Below are 21,342 nucleotides of genomic sequence, written 5' to 3'. Positions count from 1 at the left end.
GTTTCTTTAATCTTAGGAGCCCTACTGCCTCTCCTTGAAATCGGATTTGTTGTTTAACTTTCCCTCCTTCCAATTTTTTCACTCAGGCGTGTTTTATATGGTTAACCTCAATTATATAAACAATTTAAATATTTTAAAATGAGGCTCCTAGGCCCGGCATAAATCAGATGGTGTGGTTAGATACCATCATGAAGTAAGTATACCTGAGTTTCAGTCCGAACTCTATAGGAACCCTAAATGATAAAGAATGTCCATCCCAACCAAAAGGCAAGGTAAAATTTAACAATGGAAACCTGAAGGCAATATCAGGGAGAAGACAAGAATATAACTCATTATTTAGTAGTATTCTTCTGAACTAGAAATAGGAAGTATAACTTACAGAAAAGGAGGAGAAAAAGTTACGCCAGGTAACAGACCAATAATGAATGATTTATGAGATAAATATCCCCACATCAATAGCTTTCCTATTTGGCAGCAAAAAACAAGGCAAAAGAAACACATGACAACAACAACAAAAAACTAAGAAGATATAATGAAGGAAAAGATTTGACCGATAATAATAATAAATTTTTAAGAGAACATTAGGAACATGTAAAGATTTATTTTGCTTCCGGCTGGAAAGATTGAATATGATAAAGTTCATAGTTACTTCCAGCTTAACGTACAGATTTCATGCATTCCTAATCACAGGGCCAACACAGCTTCCTTTAGAAACCTGAACAAACTAAAGTTTATCTAGAAGACTAAATGTGAAAATGTCCATGACTTACTGTTTTAAAGAGTGACTGATAACTATCTCTCCTAAGAGAAGTGACAAAAATTAAATAGCATGGGACCAACACAATAGACAGACAAGCCAATAGTAGAATAGGGAGGTCTGGAAAATTCCTCACATTTATAACTACAGTTCATGATTTAAAAATAAAGTCTTTGATAAAGGACAAGTTGGGTGGGAGATCAGACCAAGAATTTGGAGAAAAAATAAAGTCAGAGTTTCACTCTTTTACTATTAATTATAATAAATATTAGATGAATTAAAACTATAAAAATTCTAGAAGAAAACATGTATTTAACTAATGATGAGATGAGGATGGATTTTCTAAGCATAAAGCAACGTAATCAATGCAGTGGAATAAATTATAAAAGAAAACTTGTTCAAAAGTATAAGTAAAATGATGAAAATAATATTTGCAAAAAAATTTACCATCACAGGTAGTTAAAAACACTTTTAAAAGGGCTATTATAAATCAAAAAGAAAACCATGACTACTCTACCAACAAAATTTTCAACTTCGCTAGTAATCAAAGAAATAGAGATTAAAACAATGACGTGTTTAAAATATTTGTGTATATAGTATCTATATGTTTTATATGTCTAAATATATTAAAATACCTAATATTTGCTATTAGCAAGATAAATACATTGCTTGTGGCAGTATACATAGATAATCCTTTTGGAAAGCAAATGTGCTTTAAGTAGCAATATACTACAAATGTTTATTTTTGTTTGTTTGTTTGTTTTTTGCGGTACGTGGGCCTCTCACTGTTGTGGCCTCTCCCGTTGCGGAGCACAGGCTCTGGACGCGCAGGCTCAGCGGCCATGGCTCACGGGCCCAGCCGCTCCGTGGCACGTGGGATCCTCCCGGACCGGGACACGAGCCATGTTCCCTGCATCGGCAGGCGGACTCCCAACCACTGCGCCACCAGGGAAGCCCTACTACAAATGTTTATATATTTTAACTCCCCTAAAAATTGATCCTGAGGAAGTAACTAGAGAGGGACTGGAAAGTGCGTGGGATTATATAAATGGTATAATCTTCTTTTAATGGAAATACTTTATTTATGCATGTACACATATACTTAATAAAACACCTGAAACAGTAATTATTTACAGATGTTAAGACTTTAAGTTTTGTATTTTTCAAAATTTCCATAATCAGCATGTTTTACTTTCGTAATTGGACAAAAAATTGAACATTATATTTAGAAGTTAAAAAATATTCTCAGGCTTCCCTGGTGGCACAGGGGTTAAGAATCCGCCTGCCAATGCAGGAGACACAGGTTCGAGCTCTGGTCTGGGAAGATCCCACATGCTGTGGCGCGACTAAGCCCGTGCGCCACAACTACTGAAGCCCACGCGCCTAGAGCCCGTGCTCCGCAACAAGAGAAGCCACCGCAATGAGAAGCCCGTGCACCGCAACGAAGCGTAGCCCCCGCTCACTGCAACTAGAGAAAGCCCGTCTGCAGCAATGAAGACCCAATGCAGCCAAAAATAAGTAAGTAAAATAAATAAATTTATAAAAAAAAAATATATGTATTCTCGTCCCTTTCCATGTAATCTAAGAGTTGTGAATAAGTGATCTGACCCCTTTTTTTCTGGTCTCCCTGTGTCTCCCGAGACACATTTTACATTTTCTCATAAAGTCCTATAGCTCTTTAGTAAAGAAAAATAAATGATATCCTTGTAATTATGAATTTTTGCCTTAACTTCTTTATGTAATGTGGTCATCAAGAGTCCCAAGTCACATTTCAGTTTAATATTGCATCTTCTGCTAAACTCTTAATTGGTTCCAGTGGTAATAGCCATATAAGTACTTCGGTGAGATTATTTTGCCACACGTCGGAAGGTAAAATTAGATATTGCTGTTAGAATATTTTTAAAGGTAATTTACACAAATTCTTTCTCTTGACTGGTAAATCACAGTAATTTCAGCAAAGAAGAAGCTTTCCAAAATTCAGCTTAAGCTAAAGTCCATTTCTCACTTTCTTCACGGTCTCCATTACAGTTAATATCCACACATTCTGAATACCATATGTGATTTAAAAAAAATCTTGCCATTGTGACCTTAAAGCTGATCTTTAATAAATAATATTTTCCTCAATGACAGGTTCTTGGATTTCATTAAGAGTAAAGGAGCAATTTAGATTAATACACTCAACTTGTGAGACGAGAATGTAGTCAGGCATGTACCAGGCTAAAATCAGCCAGACTTCGTGGGAGCTGTGTCAGTTTTTATGGAAGGTCTTGCAGGTTGAGATATGGAGTCCTTAGGAGCTAACTTAGGTATTTACGAGAGTCCTTGAATTTATTTTTATAATTTCAAATAACTTAATGGAATCATACCTCTTCCCATGGAAGGATTACTTTTTTCTTTTTTCTGCTTTTGCTTTTGGTTGAAACTCAGTTATTTAGCCCAGGTAATCTTGTACCAGTTAGATACTGTGGCAGCTCTACATAACTTTGACTAATAAAAGACTGCACAGGACATCATTTGAGTTTGACAGACAATTTCAAAACCTGTGGTCACTGGACGGGAGTGGAGTTTGGCCCTGCTCCCCCGTGTCCCACCATACAGGTCAGGAAAGTTCTTCATTTAAAGGGTTTTAGTTTCTCTGTGGTAGAACTGACTTACATGTTTTCCATAAACAAACGTTCAAGAACCTTAACAAACAATTTGTGTATATGTGAACCTCCTTTAATATATATCTAATATGTTAATATCTGAGTATACACAGCAGGTACATTTTTCTTGGGCTGGCTTTGGGTGACAGTATTCATGAAGGCTCTAGAATTTACTTGTTCCTCCAAGAATTCTTTGTATTGGGAATAAATCTATGTTGGTCTGGCTTACTTTTGGGGACATCGTTAATGGTCACATATGTCTCAATCTCAGTTGTACCAATGAAGATGTACGTTTTTGAAGCTGGAAGGTACATGAGTCCTTCAGAGTAATGCTATGAGTTCAATGGACAATCTGCTTTTTGGTGAATGATTTGGAAATCTTCAATATGTATTGGTGGATCCTGAAGCAGCTTGAGACAGATTTCGTCCTCTAGGTGTCTCCAAATTTTACTTTGGTCTTAGATGCTCCAGTCAGCTACTTTTGAATATACAAATGGAAAATAGACAGAAAAAAGTTATTAATCTATCATCAACTATACAGAAGACAGATGAGACAACTGCAGGTAGAAATGGGGCTGATATGATTAGGGACTAAATTTTTAAAAACAAATGAGTTTGAATACAACATAATCAAAGTTTCTAAATCATTATGTCATTTTCCCCATCAACTCCATTCTTATTTTTCTTCCCATGATAAAGAGCAAACCTTAGAAATAAATAAGTAAAAGAGAAAAAAAAACATTTTCAAGTGAGCTTTTTGATTCATATTTGCTGTTGTTGTCGAGCCTTGTTTCCAATAGTTGCTTTTTTGAGCTTTTAGGGAAATAATTAATTGAAATCCATCATTTTTCTCTTGGACCTATCTAAAATTGTGTGTGTGTGTATGTGTGTCTGTGTATGTGTGAAAAATGTTCCTAGGATCAGCTCTATTTGCATTGGTATTTCCAGTGGAAATGTCAAGTGTGACCTTTTTCTTGTTTGGGTGTCTAATCCTATTTTAAAGCCCTGTCACGCCCCTGCTGAGGGTCAGTGCCCTTGTGAATAGAACTTCTGCACCTGCTCCCCCTTTCTTCTCCTCTTCTTCCCCTCTGCGTGGAACTGGAGGATGTTCCGGATGGCGAACAAAACAATACTATGCTTCAATGACTGCAGTGACAGAAAATAACTCCAGACTTGGGAATTTGGTAGAGTAAGTTTTGAAACCATGAGAAAATAAACACAAAAATCAGCAAAGCTGAAAAGAGGAAAAGAAAAAAGCGTGCAGGAGCATTGCATTGCATTGCTACAGATATCAGGGCTAACCTTCCCTTGAACTTTTCAATTGATAAAATAGGGGCTCTGATAAGGGATCAGCTATTGCAAATACAGGATGCTAAAATCAGTGTCATTGACATTTCACCTGTAGGGAAAACAATTATTAACATGAAAGAACTGTGGGAAATATAACCAAGGAAGCCCAAATTACCATAGCGACTGGATTTGGTTTGCCTATTTACCAAAGTAGAATTTCAAACAATTATGCTCTGGGGAGCTGAATTAAGCACTAAATGAATATAGGTGATTTGAATAGTAAAAGGTTTGTACATTCAGGCTTATTATCATTCAAAGATAATGTTCTATAAAAATCAGTTCTTTTCACCAGTGCTTGAGTTGAATTATAATTTCCTATCACAGGAAGCAGTAGGGAATAAACAAAGAATTGCTTATTGGATCCTAACCAAATTTAAATATGTAATTTTCCATTATACTGCATTTGTTTTAAAGTTAACCAGGAGGGAAAAATTCACACTGAAACACCGCTAAAACTATAAAGTTCAATATCAACAGTTTTCCTTGACAACACATTGACCACAAAATCCCCAAGTGAACCATATTGATGTTCTCACTATTTTTTCCTAAAATCCTGCTAATTGTCATGTTTTTCTTATGAAATAAAGCCTTCATGGTGTTCTCTAAGCTTGTAATACAAATGCATTTTATCTTTCATTTTGTACTATGCTCCCGAATCCAGTTCGGGAGGCAGCTCTTCAGTAAATGTATCTCTACTCTTCTCTCATCACCTTACATCTTGACCCTGGGATCGGTTACTAGCTGGTTTCCTCACCTGCAGCCACCCATCTCCACCCAATCCATCCTGCAAGCCACCACAAGAGTAATCTTCCTAAAGGATAACATGACACTCTTCCTCAAAGACCTCCAAACCCAAGAGATAAATATAAAAATGTAACTGACTTCACAAGGAGCCACCAAGCTAGTGAAGAGGTGAGTGGGAGAGATAAAGAGTGCTAGGATTCAGGATGCTTCAGAGATCACTGGAAGTGGGAGTGATCTTAGAATCGGGGGGAGGTGGGCTTGAAACAAGCCTTGAAGAAATGGGGAGTATTTGGCTAGAAGTGAAGTGGCGAGGGAACACGTGTTGTCTTCTAGGGAACGGTGACCAAAGGTACAAAAGTGTTTTGGAGCTTGGCTAACGGAGCAGTCTGACCCGAAAGAAGAGTTGTGGCAGGTGAATCTAAAAAGTGTGTTAGGCCCTGATGATCAGCTTATAGATATGTGTATGTTTGGGGAAGCCGTGGAAGAAGTTTGGGCAGGGTGATGATATTATCACGTGGGAAGACTCATTTACAGGAAACGTACGGGACAGATCGGGTGGGGATGGAATATCTGAGGCAGAGAAACTGGTTAGGAGACAGTTGCTGTGTTCTAGGTGTGTGTAAAGGCCTTGATGAGGTGAAGACAGTGAGAAGAGGAAAGTGGAGACAGATGTGAGAGACAATGGCAAGGGAGTACTTACAGGATTTGGAAATTTGTCTAAGCTCGGAAAGGCTAAGGTGTTATAAGGGAACAGATTGAAAAATCACACTGAGATTTCAAGTTTGATGAGTAGGAGACATGGAGGAGCCAGGAGAAGAACCTGGGGGTTTGTGTATAAGTAATGAACTTTTTTAGATGCAATGTTTGAAATGACTGCAGTTCATTGCATTGGTAATGTCACATAGGGGGCTTGGGTTGCAAGACCTGGGTTCCAGCGTGAGCCCTAGCTAGAAATGGAAATTTGGGAACGATATTGAGCGCTAGCTGAAGGCCTGGAAATAAATAAGATCACCCAACAAGGACTAGATTTGGGAAACTACTCATTTTCTGAGATGGGAAAGAAAACGAGAAAGTAAGGAAGGAGATTAGAAGTAGATGGCAACAGGGTAAGCATTGTTCTATTAAAGAAAAAAAGAAAAAAAAAAGGAGATAGTGGCAGAAAGGAGGATGGAGCAAACAAAGACAAAAAAAATCCTCAGAGAGGTTCACGGCAGAGAAAAGGACTGCATCTGTAAACTGGAAGACCATAGTGGGCTTTTGAAAGTATAGGGTTAGAAGCCACATTATGAATGCCTTAGGAGAGAAAGCAGAGGCAGCAATCATGAAAACTTACGAACTTTGGTTACGAACAGGACACCCAGCTCACGTGGAGGACATTGGGGGAGGCATGCATGTGGCTGTTTGAAGTCAGAGTATCAAAAGCCAGGAGAAGTAAAGGACTGGAGGTATCAGAGAAAGCAGCTTGGGGTTGAGAAAGCAAGTTGAGTGACTATTTTCTGCATATGAGTAATGGAATGAATGAATGTGATGTGTAACTGGGTATATGTGAGGGTTGAGGTGACTTCCGAAGTTTGTCCCTGCAGGGACGTGTGTGTGTGTGTGTTTGTGTGTGTGTGTGCACACGTGCGTGTGTGTAGGGGACAGGGATGCAGGTAGGGATGGGTGTCACCGCTGAATAAATCAGAGCGGAATGTTCAGTGGTGGGTCGAGCAGGTTGTCTAAGGTGTTCATTTGTGCCCACAGGTGCTGGTTCCCAGGGCCTTGTGACACTGGTGAATCTGCTGTGTTCTTAAACTGTAAACAGAATCCAGGTGAGTGGACCCTAGAAGGCAAAAGTTTCATTTTTAGGTGGTTTTATCTTCTGGTGTGATGAGATGGAAGGATGGAAAATCAAATTGCTTTGCTAGCTGGTTTTGTTTTGTTTGTTTTGTTTTGTTGCTGTTGTTCTCTTAAGTTCCTGGCCCTCCTTATGCGGACCTCATTGTGTTGTGACTGTGTTTGCTTGTCCCTCTCCCCGCCCCCAGCTCTTGAAGGCAGCACCCCTCTGAATCACTAGTACCGTGAATGTTCCTGGCACAAAATAAGCAGAGGATAATGCCTGCTAAATAAATTAGGGAGGGAGCGGAGGTGTGAGCTCTGGATGGGAGAGATCTGTCTTCCTGCAAGGCAGGGGGGAAAGGAGAAGAGAGGAATGGAGAGCCATGGTTTTGAAAGTTTAAATCAAAGTAAGAGACCGCTCATGCAAAATGGTTTCTGTTTCCTCAGTGAAGTGGTACCCAAGGGGGTTTTCTGAGTGGGAGAGATGGCAGGGCCTGAAGAAGCCATTGAGTGTCTTCTGTGATGGAGGTACTATGTAGGCACTTCACTTTCTTTTAATCTCCACAACAGCACTATAAAGTCTTTATTATACCTATTTTGCTGACAAGGAAATTGAGGCTTAAATAGTAATACACTTACTTATAAGCTCATATTAAACTCCAAGTCTCTTGATTGCAGAACCTGTATTTCCTTCCGTATACCCATTATTAGAGCAGTTTTAGGAAGTGTGAAAAGGATTTAAAAGATGAAGAAAAATACTGAGCAGCAGCAAGGGTCTTGTAAGGGTGAGTGAACTTGAACTTGCTTACCGTCGAGGCAGAGAAGTTCTGGGACTGAGAAAAACAGAGGAAACAAAAAGCTGTGGAAATCCAAACTTTGTACCTAGTGTGGTAGAGGAAGTTTAAGCAAGGAGGATGTGACCAAGGACAGTATTGAAGGGGCTGTTCATTAATCATTTCAGGTCATTAAATCTAGTCTCTTTAATAAGACCGGAAGCCTCCGAAATGTTTTCTCACTGTGCCTTGCAGAGTGTTAAGGGCTGATTCAATACTCAGTAGCTGTTCGTGGCCTGATCAACATAAAACACTGTGGAAACTGAGATTAAAATGGAGGTTGCACTAAATAAACCCAACATTGTTTTAGAGTTGTGTGCTTTGCCTATTAAGATGAGATCAAGCCAAACAGTGATTTTAATAATAATAATAACAACAAAGCTCTTTGTGAAGGTAAAACTGGCTGAATAGACATGCCGGGATCAGGCCAACTGCGAGAAATCAAATTGCCAATCTTTGGTGAAAGAAGATTTTGGCTAATGTGTTCCCTCAGGTTGTGTTGCTCTAGGAAAGAAGATAATAATGAGGAGTAGTTTTGAGCACTGATTTGTTCCGGGTAGTCTTCTAAGTACTTCACGTACACTAGTTCCTTTAATCCTCATGATGACTCTAGAGGTAAGTAGTATGATTCTCATTGTACAGATAAAGGAAACTGAGGCCCCAAAAGTTAAGTGCCCAAGAATACACAGCAAATTAACAGCAAATTTAGAATTTAAACTTGATGGTTGGCTCCCACGTCCACATTCCTAACTACTCTGCCATTCTCCAAATTCTGACATTTTCTATTTTATGGTACAAGCAGCTTCTTTGTGTTTGATGAGAAATGTGGGTAACCTTTGACAAATGTGAAGTGCATCCTTCCTTGGCGGTTGGATAAATTCCATTTTATACAGCACCTGCTCTGTCAATTGTGTTCAGAAGGAAATCCTCTGTCTTACTCATTCGTGTGACATTTGTATCTCCGTGATTCTTTGGCAAAAATGTGCAAAATCTAAAGAAAACTACTATGACAAAGGATGCCTTCATATGTTTCTCCATCAATAACAGCAAGGTTGAGTCTGTGAGTTGTCAGATTTCACCTTTCTCTCAGCTTTGACCAGTTTCCACTCATTTGGCTTTAGAAATGGTATGCGAGAAGTCTTTAAAAAAGGAAGTTAATCTGATGACCACTGTAAAGTGATCCTTTAAAAATTAATTAATTAATGATTTCCCCAGCTTTACTGAGAGATAAGTAGCATAACATTGTGTAAGTTTAAGGTGTTCAGCGTGATGAATTGATACATGTATATACTGCAAAATGATTCACAAATAAGACGAGTTAACACGTCCGTCTCCTCACATAAGTTCAGTTGTGTGTGTGGTGAGAATATGTAAGATTCACTCGCATAGCAACTTTCAAGTATGCCGTACAGTAGTGTTAACTATAGACACCATGCTGAATATTACTTCCCCAGAACTTACTTACCTTATGACTGGAAGCTTGTACCTTTTGACCAAAGAGTAATTCTTTATTAAAAGAATTGTGGCAACTGACAAGGGATTAATCTCCAAAATATGCAAACAGCTCATGCAGCTCAATATATCAAAAAAACAAACAACCCAATCCAAAAATGGGCGGAAGACCTAAATAGACATTTCCTCCAAAGAAGACATACAGATGGCCAAGAGGCACATGAAAAGATGCTCAACATCACTAATTATTAGAGAAATGCCAATCAAAACTACAATGAGGTATCACCTCACACAGGTCAGAATGGCCATCATCAAAAAAATCTACAAACAATAAATGCTGGAGAGGGTGTGGAGAAAAGGGAACCCTCTTACACTGTTGGTGGGAATGTTGATTGATACAGCCACTATGGAGAACAGTACAGAGTTTCCTTAAAAAACTAAAAATAGAACTACCATATGACCCAGCTATCCCACTACTGGGCATATACCCTGAGAAAACCATAATTCAAGAAGAGTCATGTACCAAAATGTTCATTGCAGCTCTATTTACAATAGCCAGGACGTGGAAGTAAGCTAAATGTCCATCTATAGAGGAGTGGATAAAGAAGATGTGGTACATATATATAATGGAGTATTACTCAGCCATAAGAAGGAACAAAACTGTACCATTTGCAGAGATGTGGATGGACCTAGAGACTGTCATACAGAGTGAGGTAAGTCAGAAAGAGAAAAACAAATATCGTATATTAACACATATATGTGGAATCTAGAAAAACAGTACAGATGAACCTATCTGCAAAGCAGAAATAGAGACACAAACATAGAGAACAAATGTATGGGCACCAAGGGGGGAAAGGGGGTAGGTGGGATGAATTGGGAGATTGGGATTGACATATATACACTACTATGTATAAAATAGATAACTAATGAGAACCTACTGCGTAGCACAGGGAACTCTACTCAGTGCTCTGTGGTGACCTAAATGGGAAGGAAATCCAAAAAATAGGGGATATATGCATACATATAGCTGATTCACTTTGCTATACAGCAGAAACTAACACAACGTTGTAAAGCAACTATATTCCAATAAAAAATTTTTTAAAATCCTTAAAAAAAAAAAAGAATTTTGAAGTACGCCACGTTTATCTAGGATTTCAGTTTGGGAGGAATCATACATTTGGATTATCTTTGTATGTCCAAGGGACAGATGACATGCTGGGTAGTTCTGAAGGAGAGCTTTTAGCTTATGTATATTTTCTTAGAGCAATAGGTAGAAACCAAGGAAGGACTCTTTTGGCTTCTTCCAGTCCTAAATGTATTACTCAAAGTTGATGAAGAGAAATTTTTAGATTTAGTTTTGAACATTAATGTGAAGTGTGTATTTTGTCACTGTGGTCTGTTAAAGTTTACCTTTATAAACTGGATAGTAGGAGGCATAATATTAATAAAAATGTACGTTAAAGAATATTCTCTTAAACTATTTAAAGCTATTGTTTAAATTCTTACCAAAGGCTCTTAAATATCTCATTCAGTGTTTGAAATTCAGCTCGAAATTAATTTAAGGAAACTGTGATTTGAGTCGCTCACACTACCTTCCAGAATGATTAATACATGCATGTAACAAACTTATTTCCGGTTGGAATTTGCTTGTTGAGTTTCCACAGTAGAACATTATGTCTGACATAAGTAAGGATTTGGTCGCAATTGTTATCTACTGAAGAATTTATAGAACACATAAAATTAAATTCTGTTGGCTAGATTGTTGCCCGAAAGAAAAGTATATTTTATCTTGAAGACCTTTTTTTTTTTTTTGAAGACCTTTTAAAATTTCTTTTTTTGTTTGATTTGTATTGCTAAGTTTATGCCCTTCTAAGAAGAATTGTGTAGGACAGATCCTCTTAACGATACAAACATACCTATGCCCACTGTGCCCACATGTGCAAATGTGTTTCTCTATTTCCAGCATGTCCATGTGCACATGCAGAATTCTCTTATTCTACATTATTAACACATACATTTTTTGTTTCTATTTGCCTATGTACTTACAACCTTAAAGTATGATTCATAATTATCTACATGCTCAAATTTTTTAATAAGCATTGTTAAGTTTAACATGTATTGAAATTTTTTCCCTAAAATTTCTGAAAACACAAAATGTTTGACAAGTAGTGCTAAGTAATCGATAAAGTAAACATTGAGCTGCCTGACAAGTAGGATTCCCCCACCCCAAGTTTCTTAATTTTATACTAGAATGATTTTAAACATATGTGGTTATAAGCTTATCAGATTTCCAAAAATGAGCCTTCTATGAAAATCACACTGGGCTCCCCAGCTGTGTTTTCTTTCATTATTTACAGACAAATCGAAAACAAATGTTCTTTAAGAAAAAGTACAATGAACTGAAACCATCTGTCAGGATGCACTTTTTCTCTAGAATTCATCTGTAATACAGACGTGTAGTGAACCAGAGCCTCAGTCTCGTGAAATCATACCATATTTAATGGTAGTTTTAGTGTCAATTCAGAGACAAAGTGTTAATGTCTGTTGCAACAAGACCTAAATGGCTCATTTAATTCAGTGAAGGTTATGATTAAAAAAGCCAGTGACATGGGGGCAAATGCAAATATTTTCATTTTGGATATCTTAATTTCAAATATATTTGAAAAAGGAGACAATTTTTGAAAACTCACTTGAAGTAATTTAATGAATATTATAGAAATAATTCTGGATGTTTCACTCCTACAGCTATCGTAGGCTACTGAATAGCCCACAGCCATTGAATGCTTGATGATAAAACAAAATCACAGAAAAGGTAGTCAACAGAAAATCTCAGAAAATATATGCATAAAATGTTGGCTTGCTTACTTGTTCTAAACATAAAGAGTTATTTTATGTAATAAAAACATTTTACTTCATTTAGAAAAAGCATATTAAATTAACAGGAGATTATTTTTATATTGAATATTTAGTCTATTAAGACCTATGTTTTTTGTTTTCTTTCTTTACTTAAAAAGTATTATCCTTTCTGGACGTGATACCTTGAGAAGGACATAACATCACTTATATAAAATTCATGCCAGGAATGCATAATCTGAGTTTAATCATGAGGAAACATCAAACAACTCTAAATAAAGACCATTCTATTAAAAAGAAAAGAATAGATTCTTCAAAAATGTCGATGTCATAAAAGACAAAGAAAGGTTAAAGGAATTTTCAAAATCAAATGACACTAAAGGAACATGACAACTAAATACAACACCTAACCTTAGACTGGATTCAGTTCTGAAGGAAAAAAATGTTATAAAAGACATTTTGGGGGCAAGTGACAAATTTGGAATACAGCTGATAGATTAGCTAGAATATTGCATCAATGTTAAATTTACTAAAGTTGGTAACTGGACAGTGGCTATGTAAGAGAATATCCTTATTCTTGGGAAACACATACTGAAGCGTCTAGGGTAAAGGTCCATGAGGTATGTAATGTAGTCTCAAACGGTTGAGAATGATAAAGAAAATGGGGCAAAATGTTAATGATAGGAGAATCTGGGTAAAGGGCATATGCTGCTCTTTGTACTATTGCAATTTCTTTGTAAGTCTAAATTTATTTCCAAATAAAAGTTAAAAATTACCTTACTTGGAAAAGAATTTCTGGGGAACATGAACTCTTTTTTAGATAAATGCTGTTGTAGAAATACCATGCCTGCAACCACTAGGTGTTATCAAACATTGGTTGAATGAATCTATGACTGAAGGAAAAAATACAATTGGCATGGTTTGAATTAATATAGATTTTGGTTTTAAATTCCATGGTAACTGACATGAAAGAAAAAGCAGAGTGCATTGATACAGTCTTTCAGTGACCAAAGAGCTTATTGTACTATACACCTCCTTTTGTTATGCTGTGAGTTTCAAAGGATCTCTCTTTGTCATTTCCCTCAGCTGGTCATCAAGTCCTGAAGGAGTCTAGTAGCCATCAAATTTCTCTCCAGGAGATATGTATAGATCCTTTTTCATATGGCCACATCTTCTTCACAATTTTATCAAAAATTTGTTTGCCTATAACATATCTCATGAGTGCAAATTTTAAGTATTTTTAATTACATCGGATTTGCCACCTGAGAAACCCAAAGTCCTTCTGGAAAATGATGGTAGGGAGTGTTGTCCCCATTACAAGACACAGGAAATAAAGGGCCACTCTACCTAGTTTCCTACTTTATTTTTGTTTCACCAATTGCTCCATGCTCAGCTATCTCCTCCCCATTTCTTTCCTATTTTTTCCTTGTTTGTGGTAAAAATCACTTTAAAGATTCAAACACATTAAAATATATATTTTATGCGTTCTATAAAATCAGTTTTAATTAATGATGAAAGGGCTGCAGAATGAGAAAATATTGTTGGCTTTGCCCATGTGATTCAATTTTTTTACATGATTGGATGGGCAGACGGCAAGACATAGTCTCTTCTAAAGCTTCCTACACAAAATGTCTACAGATTAGCAGTGTCAGCATCAAATGGGGTCTTTTTAGAAATGCATAATCTCAGGCCCCAGCCCAGATGTATTCAATAGGAATCTGTAGTTTAGCAAGAGCCCCAGGTCTCCCATATTCAGGAACACTGATAAAACTTCAAAGATATTCATTTAAAAATGTTCCTGAAGAATCTAGAGGATCCAGTGACCTGCATTGCTAACAGCTGTCTCATTACTAGGATCACTTTGAGAAGAATAAAAATAAAGACTCTTGTATCTCCTTCAGAGAACCTCTCTTTTTTTCTGATTGTTATCATTTTCTTCTTTCTAAGACTTCTCAGTCTTTTTAGTTCTTCTTTCTTTTCACATAAATTATTTTCGCTGCTCATCCTAATCTTGATGAATGTTTTTTTTTCCTAGACACAATTATCTTGAATGTTTTTTCATTACCTGCCCACATAAGCACTCAATGTTATTTCTTTTCCATTGTGTCCAGAAAACGTTTGCTTTAAGATTTAAACTTTTTGAAACTCATTGAATTATATTATGGCTCAGCATATGGTCTATCTTGGTGACCATTCTATGTGCTCTGGAAAACAAATGTGTTTTCAGCAGTTGTTGGGTGTAGTGTCAGTAAATGTTAATTAGGTTAATGTGATTGATTGTGCTATTTAGATAATCTATACCCATCATGGGTTTGCTTATACTCGTTCTATCAGGTATACTGAAAGAGGAGTATTAAAATCTCTGACTATGTGGATTGGTCTGTTTCTCCCTTTAAGCCTGTCAGTTTTTGCTTCATGAATTTTGGTGTTCTGTTATTAGGTACATACATATTTAGGATTGTTATGTCTTTTTGACAAACTTCTTTTATTATTATATAATATCCTACTTTATTTCCTATAATACTCTTTTTCTTGAAGTTTACTGTGTCTGATATTAATATAGCCACTCTAGCTTTCTTACATTCACTATTTGTATGACTTTTTAATTACCTTTATGCCCGAGTTATCTATTTCTTTACATTTAATATGTATACAGTTGGATTTTGCATTTTTATCTGGTCTGACAATGTCTGCTTTTAAATTGGGGTGTCTAGTCCATATGCACTTAATATGATTATTGACATGGTTGTAAAGACTCTGGATTCTGTTATCTTTCTGTAAAGTATGTTAATTCTTGTGTTTGCAGGCAGTTCAGTTTTGGCCAATTACCTTGAACTTGTATCTTTGGAAAGTTTAAAGTATATCTGAAGCTCCTCTAATTGGTAAAACTTAATCTCTGTCTTCCCTACAGATCTTGCCTAGGCTAGATTTTAGGTTGGTTAAAGCAGGTTTACAGTAGGTTTTACGAAGACATGGACTTCCACTGTTTCAGATGAACTCCAAGGGTGTTAATGGGGTGTTAATTAGATATCTCCATCCTGGCAGGGCTGGGGCTTTCACATCCCCCATCGGCTTTCAGTTTCTAGTATCTTTGTTTTGTTCTCAACTCTAGCAGCTGCTATCTGGTAAGCCTTGAGTGAGTGATCTCACTCACCCTGTGTCTACAACACAGCCCTCAAACACAGACTCATTGGAGACTCCCACACAGACTTCCAAGGTCCTCCTCCTGCACAGCTCCCTCCTGTCCAGTTGCCTTGCCCTGAAAATCCCAGCCATTCTAGCTGCCCTGAATCTCTGCTCTCTGCTTTCTCAGCTTAGCCAAAATACCATGGTCTGCTTGGACTCCCTTTCTCTTCATTTTGGTGAGGAAATTTTGAATATTCCCTCTGGGATTACTGTCTTGTACTGCCTGTTAACCATTTCCTGGAAACATTTATTTTGTTCAATTTTATAATTATTTTGGAGAGAGGAAGAGCTATTTTGGTTCTAGTTACTCCATCATGGCTGAAAGCTCCTATAGTTTTTATATTGAGGAATAGAGAGAAAAACTCCCTACCCCGATGGTTATTTAAGGATGAGTGACCAAAAAATGGCAGAATTTTGTTCATTAAAGCTCATGTTTGATGTCTAGAGTTTAATAATTATAAGATAATTGAAATAATAGCTTCCTGTTATTAAAATGTATATACTCCATTTAGGATTTGAACTTTTCAAAATTATTTTTTAAGCATGTTCTAATATAGGTAATGTTCTATCTAGGCTATTTTTACTGGTGCCCTCATGAATTGTTCTAGAAATATTATTTAATAAAGAAAAAACAATTAAATATTTTAAATTAAACATGAGAGTTTCTATAAAGGCTAAGGTCATTCTTTTGTGAATAAAGGTGTGCTGTAATTGAATGTATTGCATTATGCAATATAGATTGCATAATGTTTGCAACTGGGCAAGATACAGGACTTCTGAGGCTAAAGTACCTAAAAACCTCTCATCAAATTATTCTTCCATTGGGCTTCCCTGGTGGCGCAGTGGTTGAGAGTCCGCCTACCGATGCAGGGGACACGGGTTCGTGCCCCGGTACGGGAAGATCCCACATGCCGCGGAGCGGCTGGGCCTGTGAACCACGGCCGCTGAGCCTGCGCGTCTGGAGCCTGTGCTCCACAGCAGGAGAGGCCACGACAGTGAGAGGCCCGCATATCGCAAAAAAAAAAAAAAAAAAAAATTATTCTTCCACTGTTTCAGGGAAGATTTTCAGCCTCACTGTGAAAATGGGTCTGTTTAAGAAGCCAGCTCCCCCTTCCTTCACTTCCAGGATTTTTACGTTTCTAAGGAGAACTGAAAAACCTGGTGTAGGTAACTGGCATGGACCTAGTATGAAGAGTTCTGAATCAATAAATTACTGCCTAACTTTGATTTCCGACGCTAAATTTGAATTAAGACTATTGCTCAAGGGTCTCTGCAGAGACAAATAAGTAGAGGACTCTTTAGAAGGCTGGCTTTTATTTATAAAAGTTTTTCAGAATAAAGCTGGCTGTGAATGAACTTATTAAAAAACTCTCTAGCCTCGCTGGTAATCAAAGATATGCATATTAAAACAACAATGGGATACTATTTCCCTGCTAAACATAACGACAAAGAGGTTTTACATGTTAGTCTTAGAGCAATTGAGGGTGAAGTGAAGTAGGTAGCTCTGTTTGGAGCGTAACTTGGTACACATTTTCTGGAGGGCAACAGACAAAAAAGAGTTTCAAAAATGTTTATGTTCAAGAATGTTCATCACACAGTTGTTTATAGTAAAGAAAAAACTGAAACAACCAAATGATGAGGGACTATTAATATTTTCAGAGAATATTAAGTAACATGGGGAAATGCTTTTGATACAGTATTTGTGCTTAAAATAAGCAGGATCTAAAAATTGTTTATTTAGCATTAGAATTTTGATAAAAATTCAAAGTAACATTTTAGGATATTATATCATATACAGCTATCCATTACCATGTGCAATGCAGATCTATATATATCTATATCTTTAGATAGATATTTTTAAACCACAGGGTTTAAAAAGGATTTATTTGTTTTTTAGCAGGGAATACTCCAAAATATTCAGCACAAATAATAATCCATTCGAAGGTCTCTAGGGATGGAAATTCTGTAACTGTTTGTAGTGGTTTTTATCTCCGATGGTGAAGAAGGTTTTTTTCTTAAGTTTAACTGAAATCTCTCTGATTTAATTCAAATTCACATCCTCTTGCTCTGTCTGGTCTTCAAAACTGTAAGAACATTTTTTGATATTTTTCCTTCTTAAAGGAAAATGTAGAAACACAAATAAAACCACATTAGACATCTCTTTTTATCAGATTAAATATCTTTATTATAATATTTTCCTCATTATTTAGCATTTACCATTTTGTAAATGTCTTTTTCTCCCTTGAATCTGCTTTGATCCTGTACATTCACTGGTAGCCCGTACCTTAAGAAGGATTAGGAACCTGCAGTAAAAAGGAATTCATATATTTGTCGTGAACCCCTGTCCCCTCTACTCCTTCACATTCATTTCCTGCCTTGGCTGGGACATTGAAGACTTTAAGGGAATCGCAGGAATAGTTGCAGTAATAACAATTTGGTTTCTTTTAAATTTCTTGTTTATCTTGGATAATTTAACTGTCTGAGGGTGCAAGGGATGGATTTATAGTTGCTGGAAACATGCCACATGGCAGCACGGTGCAAGATGCTTTACATGTGTCGCCTCCAGCAGTTCTACAGCACCCCTGCCGAGTAGTGATCCTTGTTCCTATATTAGGAAAAGGACATTGAGGCCCACACAGCTTAGGTAATTCGCCAGTCAAAGAGCAAGTCTGCATCAGGCTGGATTTGATCTCAGTTCTCTCCAGGTTCGTGCTACTGCATAGTGCAGTTTTGTTTTGTGATTTTAGAGAATAAACGCTCAGTTGGCTCTTTCTTAACCTTAGCCTTTTTAGTATATAATTAAAGCTTTCCATTAGACAGAACTTACTTTTTGTTGACTTGGTTTACAGTGAGTTAAAACTCCTAAAACAATGATAGTTGCCACTTTACTTATTTTGCCATATGTCTCTCCTGGTGGTTACATATTACCTAGTTACCTGCAGCCGCCCTCCATGGCAAATGGCAAACTACGGACCAAGGATCTGAAATATAACTTCTAGAACAGCCTGGCTGTGGATCCATCAGGATGGTCTTGGTGAAGTTCAAGGTCAGGGAGGTCACAGATACCAGAGGTACAGAATTCTGCAAATTGTTCAGAAGGGGGACATAGTGGTGAGGATGGCAGTGAATGATGAGGTCCCTCCCAGGCCACAGCACCTCTTCCTTCCCTATCTTTAATCCCCTTTACTGAGGATGACACCAAAGCTGCAGAAAAAGTACTTTCAAAATTATTTTATAAAACTTGTTATTATGAAAGAATTAGGCATGCAGAAAAGCATAGATAGTGATACAATATTTGTTGGCATTCTAGCATTCTGCTTAAGAAATAGAGCATTGCAAATACAATTGAAACCCTTTCTGTACCCATGCCAATCCTGTCCCCATCTCCCCTCTTTCCCCAGGGGTAATATGTGTTTGAGATTTACGTATGTTAATAATTATAGCTTTAATTCATTCACTTTCACTGATGTGTAGTTTTCCACTCTATGAATATACTGTAATTTATTTACATTTAGGAGACAGCGGTAAGGTTGGTGGGGGAATATGTGATTAGATGTGAGTGATTTTCTAGTTTTATTTTTGTGTTGGGAGATGGGTTAAACAGATGTTTATTACATTATTAAAAATAAGTAAATGAATATAAGCTGAACAGTCATCATGGACCAAGGATCATGATTAATCCAATTACGATACACCAGATTATGAAAAAAAAAAAAGACAACTGTATTAGTTTGTTAAGGCTGCCATACAAAGTACATGGACTGGGTGGCTTAAACAACAGAAATTTATTTTCTCACAATTGCGGAGGCTAGAAGTTCAAGATGAAGATGTTGGGCTCCCCTGGTGGTGCAGTGATGCATAATCAGCCTGCCAACGCAGGGAACACAGGTTCAAGCCCTGGTCTGAGAAGATCCCACGTGCTGCGGAGCAACTAAGCCCGTGAGCCACAACTACTGAGCCCATGTGGTGCAACTACTGAAGCCCCCATGCCTAGAACCCGTGCTCCGCAACAAGGGAAGCCACTGCAATGAGAAGCCCGGGCATCGCAACAAAGAGTAGCCCCGGCTTGCTGCAACTAGAGAAAGCCCGCGCACAGCAATGAAGACCCAACACAGCCATAAAAAAGAAAAAAAAAAAAGATGAAGATGTTGGCAGGTTTGGTTTCTTCTAAGGCTTCTCTCCTTGGTTTGTAGATGGCTGTCTTCTCCCCCCTGTGTCCTCCCATGGTCTTCCTTCTGTGTGTGTGTGTCTGATTCCTAATCTCTTTTCCATATAAGAGTACCAGTCATACAGGATTAGGGTCCACACTAATGAACTCATTTTAACTTAATTACCTCTTTAAAGACCCTGTTTCCAAATACAGTCACATTCTGAGGTACTGGGAGTTAGGTCATCAACATATGAATTTGGGGACACGTAATTCAGCCCCTAACAACTATTATAGACAATGCTTCAAAGCAAAGTTCTCCTTGTACACGTAAGTGCAAGTTTCCCTGGGGAATCCACTTAAGTATGGAAGGGTGAGGCCATATAACGGAGTACGGTTTAAGTGGATGGTGATGATGTTTGCAGGGTAAAAGTCTGAAAAAAAAGTGATGATCGTAGCTAGTATCTTTCAAGTGACAATAACTCTATATTATACAAAATTTTATTTAATTTTTACAACATCTATTTGAGTTAGGTGTTATCATTATTCCCATTTTACCAATAAGGAAACGGAGGCTTAAGGAAATGAAGTAATCTTTCTGAGGGTCCAGAGGAACCAGCGATAAAGCTGGGATTCTAACCCAGGTCTGTTTGATTCCAAAGCCTGTGCTTTCATACACTGTAGCTTCATTTGAGAACACACGCACACACACCACACACACTGCCTCAATGAAGTGTTGCCCTGCAGCACAGTTAGCCACTAGTTCAGAAATCCCTTCGTCCAGCTGCAGTACGTGCGGCTGGGAAATGAATGACAAGCGTGTGAGAACAGCCCAGGAAAAGAAAGGAGGTACAAATTCCCTGAAAAACAACTCCCAGAAAGGCACGTCTGTGTTGATGTATAAAAATAGAAAAGGGTAGAATCCTTGTGGCTGTGGAGCCCTAGCCTAGCAGCAGCAGCACGACATCCTGTGACGTCAAGAAGTGGTGGCGGAAGTCGCTGCGAACAATGGCCACAGATGCCAGCCGAGGAGAGAGCACTGCTGGGGGAAGACGCGTGTGTCACCCGGCAGCTGCGGGGCGTGCACAGGAAGGAAGTGCAGAACCCGCGGCATCACTGGCCTCCCTCCGAGCGCTGTTTTGAGCACCGAGCGACCTCAGAAGTGCAGGGCGCTCAGCACAGGTGGTTTATCGTCACTGTTGTTATGCCCTTCATGTGGCCCATTTCCCGCAGACACACAAGACAGAAACAGTAGCCTCTTTGAAAGAGGAGGTAAGAATTAGATTAATCAGCCCTCCATTAACATCCCAGGGTGGAGGTGTCTGCTCCATTCACCTAATGACCCGAACCTTTGCATAACTTGTGCAAATAGCTCCTGGACAGCTCTTGGGAGGGAAATGCGCTCTTCTTTTTGACTTTTATGACATGAAGAATCCGAATATGCTGGTCTTGGCACCCTAAAACAAGCCGGAAAGGGAAATTCAGATTTCACGTGACGCACAAGCAAAAGTGATTTTCGGTAAATGAAGATTCAATTCTTAGGGTGGGGATACTAAT

At 37.9% G+C, this 21,342-nt stretch overlaps 1 long non-coding RNA gene across 1 annotated transcript in view; it reads left to right on the top strand.

The window, feature by feature from the left end:
* Positions 1-77: 77 nt before the first annotated feature.
* The window catches only part of LOC111186140 (uncharacterized), a 28,842-nt gene continuing 7,577 nt past the window's right edge, over positions 78-21,342 (top strand). Inside the window, exon 1 of the long non-coding RNA XR_016393197.1 lies at positions 78-21,304. This is a non-coding gene — a long non-coding RNA (uncharacterized LOC111186140). The remainder of the gene's footprint in view (positions 21,305-21,342) is intronic.

The sequence above is a fragment of the Delphinapterus leucas genome, chromosome 5 (genome assembly GCF_059928025.1).
Source record: "Delphinapterus leucas isolate spDelLeu-1000000601 "Yukka" chromosome 5, BTC_Dleu_Yukka2, whole genome shotgun sequence".
Lineage (NCBI taxonomy): Eukaryota > Metazoa > Chordata > Mammalia > Artiodactyla > Monodontidae > Delphinapterus > Delphinapterus leucas.
The sequence above is the reverse complement of the archived record's forward strand: the minus strand, read 5'-3'. Positions and strand labels throughout refer to the sequence as shown.